This window comes from Acinonyx jubatus, chromosome A3, assembly GCF_027475565.1.
Source record: "Acinonyx jubatus isolate Ajub_Pintada_27869175 chromosome A3, VMU_Ajub_asm_v1.0, whole genome shotgun sequence".
Taxonomy (NCBI): Eukaryota; Metazoa; Chordata; class Mammalia; order Carnivora; family Felidae; genus Acinonyx; species Acinonyx jubatus.
Genome location: NC_069388.1, coordinates 91,350,961 through 91,366,000, shown reverse-complemented (window position 1 = coordinate 91,366,000; position 15,040 = coordinate 91,350,961). Strand labels below are relative to the sequence as shown.

General features: G+C 35.6%; 1 long non-coding RNA gene and 1 pseudogene across 1 annotated transcript in view; one reads left to right on the top strand and one right to left on the bottom strand.

The window, feature by feature from the left end:
* LOC128311237 (uncharacterized) overlaps positions 1 to 15,040 on the top strand; it is a 403,478-nt gene that overhangs the window by 223,991 nt on the left and 164,447 nt on the right. The gene's annotated exons all lie outside the window — the stretch shown is intronic.
* LOC106972981 (60S acidic ribosomal protein P0-like) lies at positions 465 to 1,611 on the bottom strand (annotated as a pseudogene).

Genomic DNA, 15,040 nt, shown 5'->3' with positions numbered 1-15,040 from the left:
ATTCCCCACTTCTCTGGCTCTAGAGGAGGTAACTTCTCTTTACTACTGAGTAGTGATAAAGTGACTATCTAGTAGGCCCACTCTGATACCACCTCAGTCAAGAGTAAGGAGGGGTACCCTGTTACCCTCAGTCAAGGATAGAAGTGCAGGATTCCCACATGGTCTCCACTGATGCCAAAGTAGAAAAAGACACACCAGTTATCACTCATTCTGCAAGGATAAGAGTCCTAGCTCACCACTCAGATTTCTTTGAGCCATCCTAATTGACAGAAGGGTTGGGTAAAAAAACATGTTTTTTGATGTTTATTTTATTTTTGGGAAAGAGAGAGTCAAAGCTCCAGTGGGGGAGGGGCAGAGAGAGAGGAAGACATAGAATCTGAAGCAGGCTCCAGGTTCTGAGCTGTCAGCACAAAGCCTGATGTAGAGCTTGAACTCATGAACTGCAAGATCATGACCTGAGCCGAAGCCAAATGCTTAATCAACTGTGCCACCCACTCATTTTTTTTAATGAGAAGTAAGCTTTTATTTTCTTGTTTCACAAATAAGTTTGGCTAAATTGGTTGCTTTATGATGATTAGTGAAAGAGACCAAATTCCATATCCTTTTCTGATTTCTTCAACCTTGGCCGGGCTGTGGCAGCAGCAGGTGCAGCAGTGGTGTTAGTGGCCATGGGGTGGCAGCCATAAATACAGATGAATCAGCCAAGAAGGCCTTGACCTTTTCAGCAATTGGGAAGGTGTAATCAGTCTCCACAGACAAAGCCAGGATCCACTTGTATCCATTGATGGTAGAATGGGGCACTGATGCAACAGTCAGATACCCTATCCGGAGACATATACTGGCAACACTGTGGACACCTTCCAGGAAGCAAGAATGCAGAGTTTCTTCTGTGATGTCAAGCATTTCAGGGTTGTAGAGACTATCATTGTCAAACATGTGCTGGATGACTATCTAAAAAGAGAAGGAGGAGATGTTCAGCATGTTGAGCAGTATGGCTTCGCTGGCTCCCACTTTGTCTCCGTCTTAAATAGCTGCACATCATCAGGATTTCAGTGGTGCCCCTGGAGATTTTAGTGGTGATGCCTAAAGCCTGGAAGAAGGAGGTCTTCTTGGGCCCCAGAACAGTGTTCTGGACTGGCACAGTGACTTCACATAAGATTATGGCACCAGCACAGCCATAGCTGGTACCTTATAAGCCAGCATCATGTCCCTGATCTCAGTGAGGTCTTCCTTGGAGAACACAAAAGCCACATTCCCCCAAAGGTGAGGCGATAGTTTTTCCAGAGCAGGGTTGTTCTCCAGATGCCTTCAGATAGCCTGTGTATCAGTATTCTTGCCCATCAGCACCACAGCCTTCCTACAGAGGGACATGGGGATCTGCTGCATCTGCTTGGAACCCACATTTCCTGCTCCCACAGTGAAGCATTTTGGATATTCATCCAAAAGTTGGATGATTGTAAGGAAGTAGTTGGACTTCCAGGTCACCCCATCTTCCCTGGGCCCCATTGCAGCTTATCAGGAATTGCCTCACAAGGTTTAAAGATGATGTCACTCATAAGGAGGCCTGGAGAGAGGAAGGGCCAATTTTTACAACCAGTGGAGAGTGGAAGTCTAGGTTACACCCTAGGCATTTGCTGGTGTGAATGGAGGTGGAGACAAAAGTTTTTCTGTGATGTTTGGATAGAGTAAAGTAGCTGTTTGCTAAACTTTTCTAAAGTTTTGTTTTGTTTTGTTTGTTTTGTTTTGTTTTGTTTGTTTTTAATCTTGTTAGACTGCCTCTTGTCCTTTAACTAAACAGGAGGCTTTTGTTAGGGCTTTTATTGTCTGGGCCCATTGGTGTTTACAAGTTACTGGCTTTTATAACACCAAATCTGCAATTTATAAAGAAAAAACAAAACCCACAGGCTTGGTATTGTGTTATTTCCTGGATGCCAAAGTCCCTTGCCGGTCTGCCCTTTTCTACAGTGTTTTGTCACTATAATTAGCCGAAAGAGTAGAGGATTACTTCTTCATTTTTTAGGAAAGAGAACTCTTTGCTTATTTGTTTTAATTTTGCTACCAGTGTTTTAAGTGATTAATTTCTAAGTTGTCTAGATTACATCTCTAAGACTTTGGGTTGGCTCTGTCAGTGAAGCGTCTGGTTCGCTAAACTCTTGGTTTCAGCTCAGGTCGTGATACCACGGTTTTGTGAGTCCGAGCCCCACATCGTTCTCTGCACTGGCAGCACGTATTCTGTCTTTCCTTCTCTCTCTGCCCCTCCCCTACTCATGCTGTCTCTGTTTCTTTCAGAATAAATAATTAAGCAAAAATATTTATAAATTCTCAGATTTCTGACAATGTACTTTTGGTGCCACAACTTACATATTACATAAGGATAAATATGTGTGTGTGTGTGTGTGTGTGTGTGTCTGTTTCTCTCTCTAAAAATACTCAGAAATTTTGTTTGTTTTCTTTACCCTTGACATTTACGACTTCTACGGGGATAATCACAAAGTTGAGGTGCTCTCTTTATTTATGTTACATGATAGATTTTAAACCATCTTGATCTCCAGTTTCAAGTGTTTCTTCACCCCAGAAAAATTCATTTTATTACTTCTTGATCATTGATTTTCATCTTGTTCTTGACTGCACTCTAGACTGCAAATTGTATTTTAGCGTAATTTCCATGTTCCTTCCTCACTCTCATTATTTATGTTCTTTTTTTTTCTTTTGCTTAAGTATTTTGTGAAAGATTTCTTAAAATTGACATCTAATTTACTCATGGGGGTTTCTACAATATCCAATATTGTGTACATTCCTCCATTACAGTTTTTTACATCAGTTATCATGTTTTTCATCCAAGGTAAAGCATTTGTTTCTGTGAACAGCTGGCATAAGAATTCCTCTTAGAGAGAAAACTCTATTGAAAAAGATTTTGCCTGTGTGTGAGAAGCTAAGGGAATGCTCAGGAAACAAAGATGATTGCTGAGTTGTAATTTGCTAGAGGAGAGGTGGAGCGAATCAAGGAGATTCTGGATAGATCTGAGGCACTCACGATGACCTTTTGGTGGGGCTCCAGCATACTTTCAGCATATGGAAGTTTGGTTAATCATTTTGATTAATTTTTTTGTTTGTTTGAAAATGAAAGCACTAAGTACCGTGTTTTATGTCAGGGCCAATGTGTTTAGACCAGTAAATAAGTAAATAATGTAACAGAAAACAAGGAGAACATTGTCTCCTTAGCATTGGCATAGATACTTTCGAAACCCTTGGACTCCCAAGAACTATGGAATTGGTGGGGAGGAGAGTACAATCAGGCACAGAAGAAATTCCAGGCAATCTTTCAAAGACTTAAAATCCAGAGATGGAACAATACAAAGAAAGATCAAATGCAAATAGGGAGAAGATAATCATGTGCAAGTCAAAGAGAAAGGCCCGAAGAGAGACAACTTTGCCAACACCTGATCTTGACTTCTAGTTATCGAGAATTGTGAGAAAACAAATTTCTGTTTAAGCCACTTCTTAGCCCCCACATCCCCTCCAAAATAAGGTAATGAGGGTGTTCCCATCTAAGATGCGGTAATGATTTTTTGTTTTTCTCTTGTTCTCAATTATTTCTCCTCCTTAGAGTTGCCCGTTTACTTTCAGCTTCAGTGACATTTTTGTTCCTTGTTAACTCACTGTGCTTATGCTTCACTGAAATTGCAGAAGGGTTGGGGCACCTGGGGGCTCAGTCGGTTAAACATCCGACTTCAGCTCAGGTCATGATCTCGCAGTTTGTGAGTTTGAGCCCTGCGTTAGGCTCTGTGCTGACAGCTCAGGGCCTGGAGCCTGCTTCAAATTCTGTGTCTCCCTCTCCCTCTGCTCCTCCCCTGCTCACGCTCTTACTCTCTCTGTCTTTCAATAATTAATAAATGTTAATAATAATACTAATAAAGAAATTGCAGAAGGGTCATTTCAGAGAGTGGGTTTGTTTTGGTTTGAATCAGGTACACCCAAAGGGAGTAGGAGGCAGAATGTTTATATTCACTCTAATATTCTTTTCCAGTTCAGAAGCCCTCAAATCTGAAGACTTAAGGAGATAGCTAGATAACCATGGAGTCATAGCAGCAAGCATGGAACGCTTGGTTGATTACAGCATTGCTCCTGTTCTCTCAGAGGCTCATTTAACCTTACTTATTAGAAAAACAAACAAGAAACCAAACCTTTTGCCTAGGAAGTCCAGCTGCCCTAAGTATAAGCAAGGAGCAGTAGATGCCAGCACAGGTTCCCCACTCTCTGTCATCTCAGGCATCTGTGACCTTTCCCAAGGTCATAGTTGAATCAAGATTTATACCTCCCATCAGTCCCAGCAACCTCTCATCTCTGATGCTGGACTTGTTTTAAATTAATTTAATTATGCCTCCAAACCCCCATTCTACAAGGCTGGTGGAAAATTTAATCTCAGAAATTCTCATACTCTGACAACTACCAGGCACCCAAATATGACCTAAGAGAGACAAACTCTTCCCAGGTTTTTAGTGCTATGATGTTGAGGAATTTGCCAACAAGATACCATGTACCCATATAGCCATTAGCAGTGAAAGAGTACAGTGGATGAGTGCAGACAATGGAGCCAAATAGTTCTGAGTAAAATATTATCTCTCCTATTAGTTGTGTGGTATTGTATATTATCTAACTTCTCCATGTCTCTGTTTTTCGTCTGTAAAATGTAAATTGTAAAATGTGACCTCAGAAGATTTTTATGAGGATTAAATACATAAATAGGGGTGAAGTTCTCCAAACAGTCCCTCACACACAGCAGGCTCTAGACCTGTGTTGGGTATTGTGTTCCCCTGAGTCCTTGCCTTCTATTTGGAGTGCTATGGTTTCCCAAAGGACACAGATTACTCAGCCCCCTTCTCAATCTCAGTCCTGCCCATGTATGTTTAGTTGCTTCTTCATTCTCCCTTTCCCATCATTTCCCTCAAAATCCTAGGAATCCTCTTTGCTAAGCTTAAAATTGCAAAAAAAGAGAAGAAGCATTTTTAGCTTTTTTTCTGCCCATCCAAATCTGTGGCAAAAAACAAAAAACAAAAATTACAGCTACTTTCTGGAAACAGAGGGAGAAAGGTAACCCCATAGTCAACATATAATATTATCCTTCCAGGTATGAGCTAAGCCTTTGATCATTTATTGGAATGTTGGAGAGAAGTAGAATTTAAATCTATGTGCTTAAGCCTTTTTCATTGTGAGAAAATTTCAGGTTTTTTAAAATCTAATTTCTGCTAGCTAGAATCCTATAGAATTTATAATTTCTTCAAAATTATGGATAAATTGTTTTTACTATGGGTACAATGAGATAATAGTAATAAAATTATAGTAATACAGAATAGAAAGGGGGCATATTCCTTTGTCTGCTACCTTATGGAAATAGACAGAGCATATAATCTACTTATAGAAAACTAAACAAAGCATACATCAAGCTTTTTACTTTGGATTTACTCATTCACTATTAAATGTGTCTATAATTTCATATTACTTGTCATTTTCTCTTAATAGCACTTATATTACTATAGTTATATAAAGTTTGACATTCTGGCTTACTTCATGGATTTCAGGCTGAAATGGTACTTAGAATTGATTTTCTAGGAAATATGGTTTGGTGACATAGAAATTGATCATTTTTATTCCAGTAGATAAGACTCTATAATAATTATCTTTATTAGGTATCAATATTTTCTATCTATGCTTTACAAGTATATAAATCTGATTTTCTATCCATATTCTCTCTTGTAGTTAATCCATATAAATACATATATATACATATGCACACTTTTTTTGTTCATGATTTTATTTTGCAAATGATTACATACATGTATATTTTATATATTCATAAAAATAATTAGGAATGAATAAGTCATGGGAATAAAAGGCATACCATAGGGAATATGGACAATGACATTATAATAGCGTTGTATGGTGACAAATGGTAGATACACTTATGGTGAGCAGATCATAATTATACTGAAGTTGATTCACTGTGTTGTAGACCTATTACCACTATAACATTGTGTGTCAACTATACTCAAATAAAAACATTTTTTAACATATATATATATATATATATATACACATACACAATTTTAAGGAATATAAATAATAAACAAATACATAAATAAAGAAATAAAATATCTACAAAGAAAGATATGTATATATACATTTATATATTAATTTGTATATTTACATAACATATTTATAGAATATTTCAGCAATTTTCAAAAAATATATTTGCATATCTAATGATAATTGTTTCTGATGCCCTAGAATAGCCAAATTTCAAAAGAAAATAGTCTCCAAAGTTAAAATAATTTACCAATAACATATTGATATAGTTAATACAATTAATATTATATATCATAATGTATTAATTTATACTAATATGTTAATTCATATTAATATAATGCACATTGTGTCTGCATATAAATTCAATTATTGATATAAATTACAAAGTATGTTAATTTGTAATAATGTACAAAATATTATATTAAAATGACCACCTGCCTTTAAGTGCTAAATTTAAAAGCACAATTTCAAAATATTAATTAATTTCAATTTTTGTGGGCAGCATTCTTAATTGCAGATGTAAACCTAATAGTTTTTCTTTAAAATTGCCCATGAACATATTTTTGGAAGAATGCCTCATTCTGACATTTTTGTGTTGCTCAAAATTTTCTCTCTAACCTCTTCACCATCACAAAATGTTGGCAGCGTAACAAGAGCCTGGGAGATGATATGAGCACGTAAGTTATGAAAAATCAGAACCCACTTAGATTTATAGGTGGTCCATAACTTTCAGGAACAGTATCTTCAAAACACCCATGAATTCTGCAAAGTAATTCTATTCTGAGTGTTATATATGAAGAATAAATAGACCTATTATTCTTAAAATACCTGTTCTAAAGATACCATTGCTAGCACCTAGAAAACAGAAGGGTTTTTCAGGTCTCTAAACAAAAAGAAAAAGGAAGTGCTTTAACAAGTCATATAGTGGTGTGATTTTGTGATCTTTCAACTCACCTACATCAAGTTTTAGTGAATAAAAGTTGTAGCTACTCAATTGTGTACATTGCATGTTTCCCACTCCTTGCTAAGTTATATTTTATTTTAATTTCATATACCATTAATAATTAATTTAAAACTATTAATTTGAAATGAATTATCAAGTAATTATATTATTAAAAACAATGCATGACGTGCTTCTGCACTTCTGTTAATCAAAATGTTATGTGCACACCAATTAATGTCATTTTTAAAAATCTCCTATTAGAAGGATAAGTTTATTTGGAAAATGAAGTAAAAATTGCATTGATTAATGTGGTGAAAATGTAATTTTAAAAATAATTTTGGCTTAGTACTATTTCATCGTGTATACACACACACACACACAGATACACACACACATATATGGTGTGTGTGTACACACCGTATCTTTTTTAAGATCTCCACATCTTTTTTATCCATTCATCAGTCAATGGACATTTGGGCTCTTTCCATAACTGGCTATTGTTGATAGTGCTGCTATAAACTTCGGGGTGCATGTATCCCCTTGAACAAGTATTTTTGTATTCTTTAGGCAAATACCTAGTAGTGCAATTGATGAATTATACGGTAGCTCTGTTTTTAACTTTTTGAGTAAACTTCATACTCTTTTTCAGAGTGACTGCCCAAATTTACATTCCTACCAACAGTGTAAGAGGGTTCCCCTTTCTTCACTTCCTTGCCAACAAACCTGTTGTTTCCTGTGTTGTTAATCTGACATGTGTAGGATAATATCTCATTGTAGTGTTGATTTGTATTGCCCTGATGATAAGTGATGTCGAGCATATTTTCCTATGTCTGTTTGCCATCTCTGTGTCTTCTTTGGAAAAATGTCTATTTATGTCTTCTGCCCATTTTTAACTGTATTGTTAGTTTTTTTTTATTATTATTCAGCTCTCAAAAAGAATGAAATCTTGCCATTTACAAGGATGTAGATTGAGCTAGAGAGTATTATGCTAAGCATAATAACTCAGAAAAAGACAAATACCATATGATTTCACTCATACAAGGAATTTAAAAAACAAAATATATGACTATAGGGGAAGGGGAGAAAAAGAGAGGGAAGCCAACCACAAGAGACTTTACTATAGAGAACAAACTGAAGTTGATGGTAGGAAGTTGTTGGGAGATAGTCTACATGGATGATGGGTATTAAGGAGGGCACATGTTTTGATGAGCACTGAGTATTACATGTAAGTGATGAACCACTAAATTCTACACCTGAATCCAGTTTTAGCGTATATGTTAACTAATTAGAATTTATATTAAAACTTGAAGAAAAGGGGCATCTGGGTGGCTCAGTTAGTTAAGCATTGACTCTTGGTTTTGGTGCAGGTCATGATCTAATGGTTTCATGAATTCAAGCCCACATCGGGCTCTATGCTGTCAGCACAGACCTTGCTTGAGATTCTCTCTCTCTCCCTGTCTCTCTGCCCCTCCCCCATTCACATTGTCTCTGTCTCTCTCAAAATAAATAAATAAACTTAAAATTTTTTAAATGAAAAAATTATTTGGTATATGTTTTATTCTTACATTTTAACTATAATATTGGCTTCTTATTTATTTCTTTATCAATCTAAACTCAAATAATATTAATGTCAACTTCATACAGTATACATAAGCATATATAACACTATACTTATATTTCCTTCCTCTTCTCTTTTATATTATTGTTGTCATATATTTTATTTTTACATAGGCAATAAACCTACAATGCAGTGCTATTAATTTTGCTTGGACAGTCAAATATATTTAGAACAATTTAAAATAAGAACAAATATATCTTCTCTTTCTTTTTTGAGACCATTTCTGGAACTCTGTATTTCAGATTTCTCTCTGATATTATGTTCCTTCTGTCTAAGTGCAGATATGCTGGTAATGAATTTTCTTAGCACTGGTTTGTCTAAAAAATACTTAATGTAAAAATTTATTTTTTCTGGGTATAATATCCTAGTTTGACTTTTTGCTTGCTTGTGGAATTAATGATGTCAGTTTTTGTCTTCTGGTTTGCATACTTTCTGACTCTAATTCTTGCCTTTGATTTTTAATCAGTATATGATCTATCTTTCTTTCTTACTTCCTTCTTTCCTTCCTTTCTTCCTTTTTTAAATGACTGCCTACAAGATTAACTGTTTATCTTTGATTGTAAGTGGTTTGAATATAATGTGTCTAGCAGTATTTTATTTTTTGTATTTATTCTGCTTGGATCTCTCTGCATACTGTTTACCCTCTTCCAGCAGTAGATTGCTATTGCTTGGTACTTGGTACTTGCTATGGCTTTGGGGGGAGGAGAGATCTCTATTTTCATGATCGAGATTCAGTGTTAGGCAGATACTCTCTGCCTATGGCTTTGAAGTGGTGCTTTTTGGCTACGTGTCCCCCCAGTAGCAGATAAACTCTGTCTTGTTTCTTTGGTATTTTTTTAAGTTTATTTTGAGAGAGAGATAGAAAGTGAGCAGAGGAGGAGCAGAGAGAGAGGGAGATAGAATCTCAAGCAGGCTCTGTGATGTCAGTGCCAAGCCTGATGCAGGGTTTGAACTCACAAACCATGAGATTATGACCTTAGCCAAAATCAAGAATTGGACACTTAACGGAGTCACCCAGGTGCCCCTCTTTGGTACTTTTGAGGGAGGAGAATGTCCTGCTTTACTCCAAAGTTAGGAGACTGCTGATGGTTTTGGTACAATTTCTGGACCCAAAAATGTCCCAGCCCCAGTAGTAGGGTTATTTTTTCTTTTGGTCTGCACTGGGTCACAATGGTACTTACCTGTGGTCTGGGGCAGCGGGATCTCCCCTCTTCCCTGGGCAGCTTAGAGCTTTTGTAGAGTAGAGGAGAAGGGTCTCAGTCAAGTCTGTGCCTTTCCTGGCATAGCAGTGGTCTCCTCCTCCATTTTTACCTCACTAAATATGGCTGTCTCCAGTCTCCTATTATGTTCTCAATCTCATTCATGAATGCTGTGAGGAGGTGCATAGAGAAGAGCTCCAGAGTGGGTATGAACTCCTCTGTGTCTACTATTCCCAGTTACTCTATACTCTCGTTGTGGCTCATGGTCAGCCTTCAGAAGTATATTAAAATTGGGAGCTGAATTTTTCTTACCTGCTAATACAGCATTCTGTGCCTTTTCCTCTTCAATAAGTTAGCCAGTGTTTACAAAGCATTTCCATTGGGTTGTGGTGAGGAGATTCTTGGATTTCTGTATTTCTTGGGTTGTGGCCTTGTGACTTCAGCAATCTAGGTTTACGAAAGTTTTATTTTTTGTAGTCTGATTTTTTGTTGTTGTTGTTGCTGTTATATTGGGAGTTAGGTTTTTAAGAAATTTATGTATCTTTGGTAGAAGCAGAACTCCTGAATTAGCACTAAACAACAAGAACAAAACCTTCCCAGGTATATAAAATATACAACTACAGTTGAGAACCTCAGAAACTGAACACCATGCATGGCCTCTAATGCTGTGGTTTTTGATCCTGAGTACTGATAAGAATCACTAGAGGACACTTTTAAACAATACTGATGCCCCAAGTCCTAGCCTCCAGAGATTCTTGATTAATTGGTCTCATCAAACCTTCAGCCATGGGTATTTATTAAAATCTACCTAGTAGATTCTGATTTACAGGTAAGGTTATGATCGCTGTTCTAATCAGTCTAATGGTACTTTAAGTGTGTAAAGTGACAAATTTCAGCACATGAACCATGATTTTCTTAAATCTATTATAACCACAAATTTAGATCACATCTTTTGTACATTTGTAGAAACATATTCTACCTGAGGCCACATCCAAACTATAGTCGTAGATTAAGTGAAGTCATTATAGTGATTTGGTTTTGTGAGCTCAGAAGAGAAGTGTCTTTTCCAAGGAATTAAATTACCCCCATTGGAGTCCTCTAATATCATGGTTGGGTAGGCCATCACCTGAGGTTCCTCTGAATAGTCTGCATAGAATGTTAGAAATATGGAAACAAGGACATGTATGTTCTTTTCTTTTAAGTTTATTTATTGATTTTTGAGAGAGACAGACAGACAGAGTAAGAGTGGGGGAGGAGAAGAGAGAGAGAGGAGAGAGAGGATCCCAAGCAGGCTCTGTGCTGTCAGCGCTGAGGGCTACACAGGACTCAAACTCACAAACTGTGAGAGATCAGGACCTGAGCTGAAATCAGGAGTCAGACACTTAACCAACTAAGCCACCCAGGCGCCCATATGTTCCTTATATGATCTGGTTTTTCATGACCCAGTTCAATAGATGTGGCTATTAGATTGTCAGATACGTCATGTACTTTATAGTTGACACATACTTGCTACTCAGAATATAGTCTTAATTAAAGAAGTCAAATAGTTATCAGGCAAGTTTCAAGAGCTCTTCTCTGGGGTTTTGACTTACAAAAGAACACTTTTAATAAAATATTCTTGATTGTTAAGCAATCAAATTTATTAGTGAACAAAACGTTGAAATTTTGCAAAGTTTAGAAATTTGAGATATTGAAAGCTTGATAGAATTTGTAATATATACTATTAAAAGACAAAAATATTACAATAAAATATATATAGAAATACCAAAATAATAAGTTAGAATAGGTACAAGAGTGATTCCAAAATACTGCAGGATTTGTATTATAAAGAGAAGAATTAAGAAATGTCAACTCTGAATTTTATAGAGGTAACTTCAAGCTTTTCTGTTATAACTCAGCTGGGAATGGGAAGGCCCCCTGAAGCCCAGTTATAAGTTGCTTCAAAAAGTAGCTAAAAACCAGTCTATCACTTAGGACTATGCCAAGGAAGATTAAAGATTGGGCAGAAAGGAGAGCAAATTGTTAGGTTTTATACTTTTGAAACAATTTTTAGCAAGGGCTAAGCTTCCAAATACTTCCTAAACACTATCTTATTGCTACAAAAGGAGAAAGTTTAAGATACTAATTTGTCATAAGATTTTTGACCCCCAAAAGGTAACCTTCCCACCTATGATTCACCCTAGAAAACTCACACTCTCAAGAAATGCAATTTCTTTATCTATCTTATACATATTTAATTTTCTAAGAAATGTTTTATAGTTTCACCATACTTTCTAAAGTCAAATAATTGAGTTCATCATATTCATCTGACAGTCACTTCAGAACTTAAAGAAAAATTTTCATTCGCCTGCAAACATGAGAAATAATCCAATTTTAAAATGTAAGTGGATTTCATGCCTTGAAGAAACATTTACATTAAGTACATCTTAATTTTTTCTATTAAATTTCCAATTTAGCAGTGGAAAAGACCCTAACATGTAATTATTTAATGTTTGTAACAGTATATTTATGTTGTCTTTTTTTTAATGTTTATTTATTTTTGAAAGAGAGAGAGAGAGCGAGCGAGCACCAGCAGGGGAGGGGTATAGAGAGGGAGACACAGAATCTGAAGCAAGCTCCAGGCTCTGAGCTGTCCACATAGAGCCTCACACAGAGCTCGAACCCACAAACCACAAGATCATGACTTGAAGTTGGATGCTTAACCAACTGAGTCACCCAGGTGCACCTTATGTTGCCTTTTATAAAACTTTAAGATTATGCCATATATGCCACTGGTAAAATAATAGAGAGAATTCAGAAATTTCCTCTCTTAGGTTCAATCCATGCGCATAGAGTAACAGGTCAGATGAAAACAGATAGATAAAATCTTATGGCTATGGCTACACAATTATAGGCTTAGGTGCCTGGGGAAGGAGGACTCAGTCTTCTTTGTTCTAAAGATGCAAAAGAAAGACATGAGGCTCAAAAGGACAGTCCAGATAAACAGGACAATATTTGGAATCAATCTGTGAAGTCTCTAGAGTTACTCTGTGAGACCATACCTTTCATGACAGACATGGAACAATATGTATTAAGTAGAATTTAGGACTCAAATTCTGTACAGAGGCAGAAACACTAATGTTATATATGTAATAAATTCTTCCCCTTTAATATCAAATATTAAAAAAAATAAAGTATATGACTTGGGAAAATGTGTTAAGTTTGAGTAAAGACAGAGGTCAGATATGAAGTGCATTGGGCAATAATATCTAACATCACATTTGTAAGCAGAGTATATTTGATGGGTCTGGCTGCCTGAGTGTTTTGGTTTGTTTTCTGGTTAGTGTTTTGCCACTCAGTATGTGTCCTGCTGGGACATGCATGTTAGATAAAAGAAGTTGACCTGGAAGATCACGAGGATTATTCTGTGGTTAATACATACATAATAACATTGCCTTGCTAAAATTTCTTTGAAAACTGTAAACAAAGGAATAATCTGAATAAATGCAAAAGGTATATGAAAAGTAAATTTTTGAATTAAGCATTTAAAATGGCAGTTTACTAACCATAAATATAAATATATATATATATATATATATTTTCAGAAAATAGGTTTCCATAGTTGGCAGGGCTGACTTACTAGCTTGCATCATGAAAAAGTCAAAATACCTAACTTTAGAATCATCACTTGGTTGCATAATGCTCTATATTTCCATATAGATTTATTTTAGTGCTTATAGGTTTATTTCAACCCTTATTCAATTGAATATCTTTCTCACTTTTCATATTACACTATCAGCTTGATAAAGACACCTGGCAGGACTTCTGCAACATAGCAGGCTCTCAATAATTATTCACTAAATGAATGAATCACGATGAATTTCTTCCTCTATTCATGATTTGACAAACTTTTCTATAAAGGGCCATATAATAAATATTTTAAGCTTTGTGGGCTATAGAAGTTCTCTTTGTATATCATTCTTTGTTTGTAAGTTAAAATATAAAATATAAAAAAAAAATTATTAACCTGAGGGTAGTTACAAAAAAGGGCATGGCCAAATTTAGCCTTCAGACCATTGTTTGCAGATTCCTAATCTCTATATTAAATGGCTCTGGGGGTGCCTGGGTGGCTCAGTCGCTTAAACGTCTGACTCTTGGTTTTGGCTCAGGTCATGATCTCACAATTCATGGGATCCAGCCCCTAGTTCGGCTCCTCACCGCTAATGTGGAGCCTGCTTGGGATTCTCTCTCTCCCCCATCCCAAAATAATAAATAAACATTTAAAAAAAACAAAAAATGAAAAAAATAAACAAATAAATGGATCTTAATTTGATTTCTAAAACTCCTAGTTTCCTGAGTTCCCTTTCAGTGGTATATCAGCTGGTATATTCAGCTGGTCACTATCAACTCAGTAGACGAACTTGGCTAACAGCATATAAAGTCTCTCTGTTTGTTTATGTATATGTGTGTGTGTGTGTGTGTGTGTGTGTGTGTGTGTGTGAGATAAGCTTGTTTATCAGCATACCACTGTTTAAGTTAAAAAAATAAAACCAGAGATTATATTTAAAATTGTCATCAAATTTAAGTATTAAGGTTAAATTTGAAGTTCAGGTAACAAACACAAAATTTAAGTATAAGCGTGTCTCGTAATATTTGGGACATTCTTACATAGAAAATAATTTTTTGTTCATCTTAAATTTAAATTTAGTTGAGAACTTTGTGTTTTTTATTTGCTAATTCTGGCAACTCTCTCTGCAACCATTGGAGATCTTTTGAAAAAACTATTAAATGTGGTGGTCATATATGTAATGGAAATATTTTATATACTTTTTAATAATAGCTTTTCATTATTATTAAGTAATAAGGATTTTTAAAAAAACAAATATTAAATATTGAAAACAAATCCTGTCATTCTGTGGCTGCATCATTCATGATATACATTTAGGCTATATTATCTTTACTATTATAATAATAATTGAGGACTATTAAGTGCCAGGTATTAGCTTATATGGTTTACTAACATTTTCCTCACTTAATACCTGCAAAGTATTCCATCATATAGATGAGAATACTAAATATCATAGAGTTAAGAACAAAACATCAATGAAAATTTAAGAACAAAATGTCAAAGATCATATGATTAGCAAATGATGAAATCGCTATTTCTTCTCAGATTTTTTACGTTTATATTATATTGAAACTCAGTCTAGTTGCTAG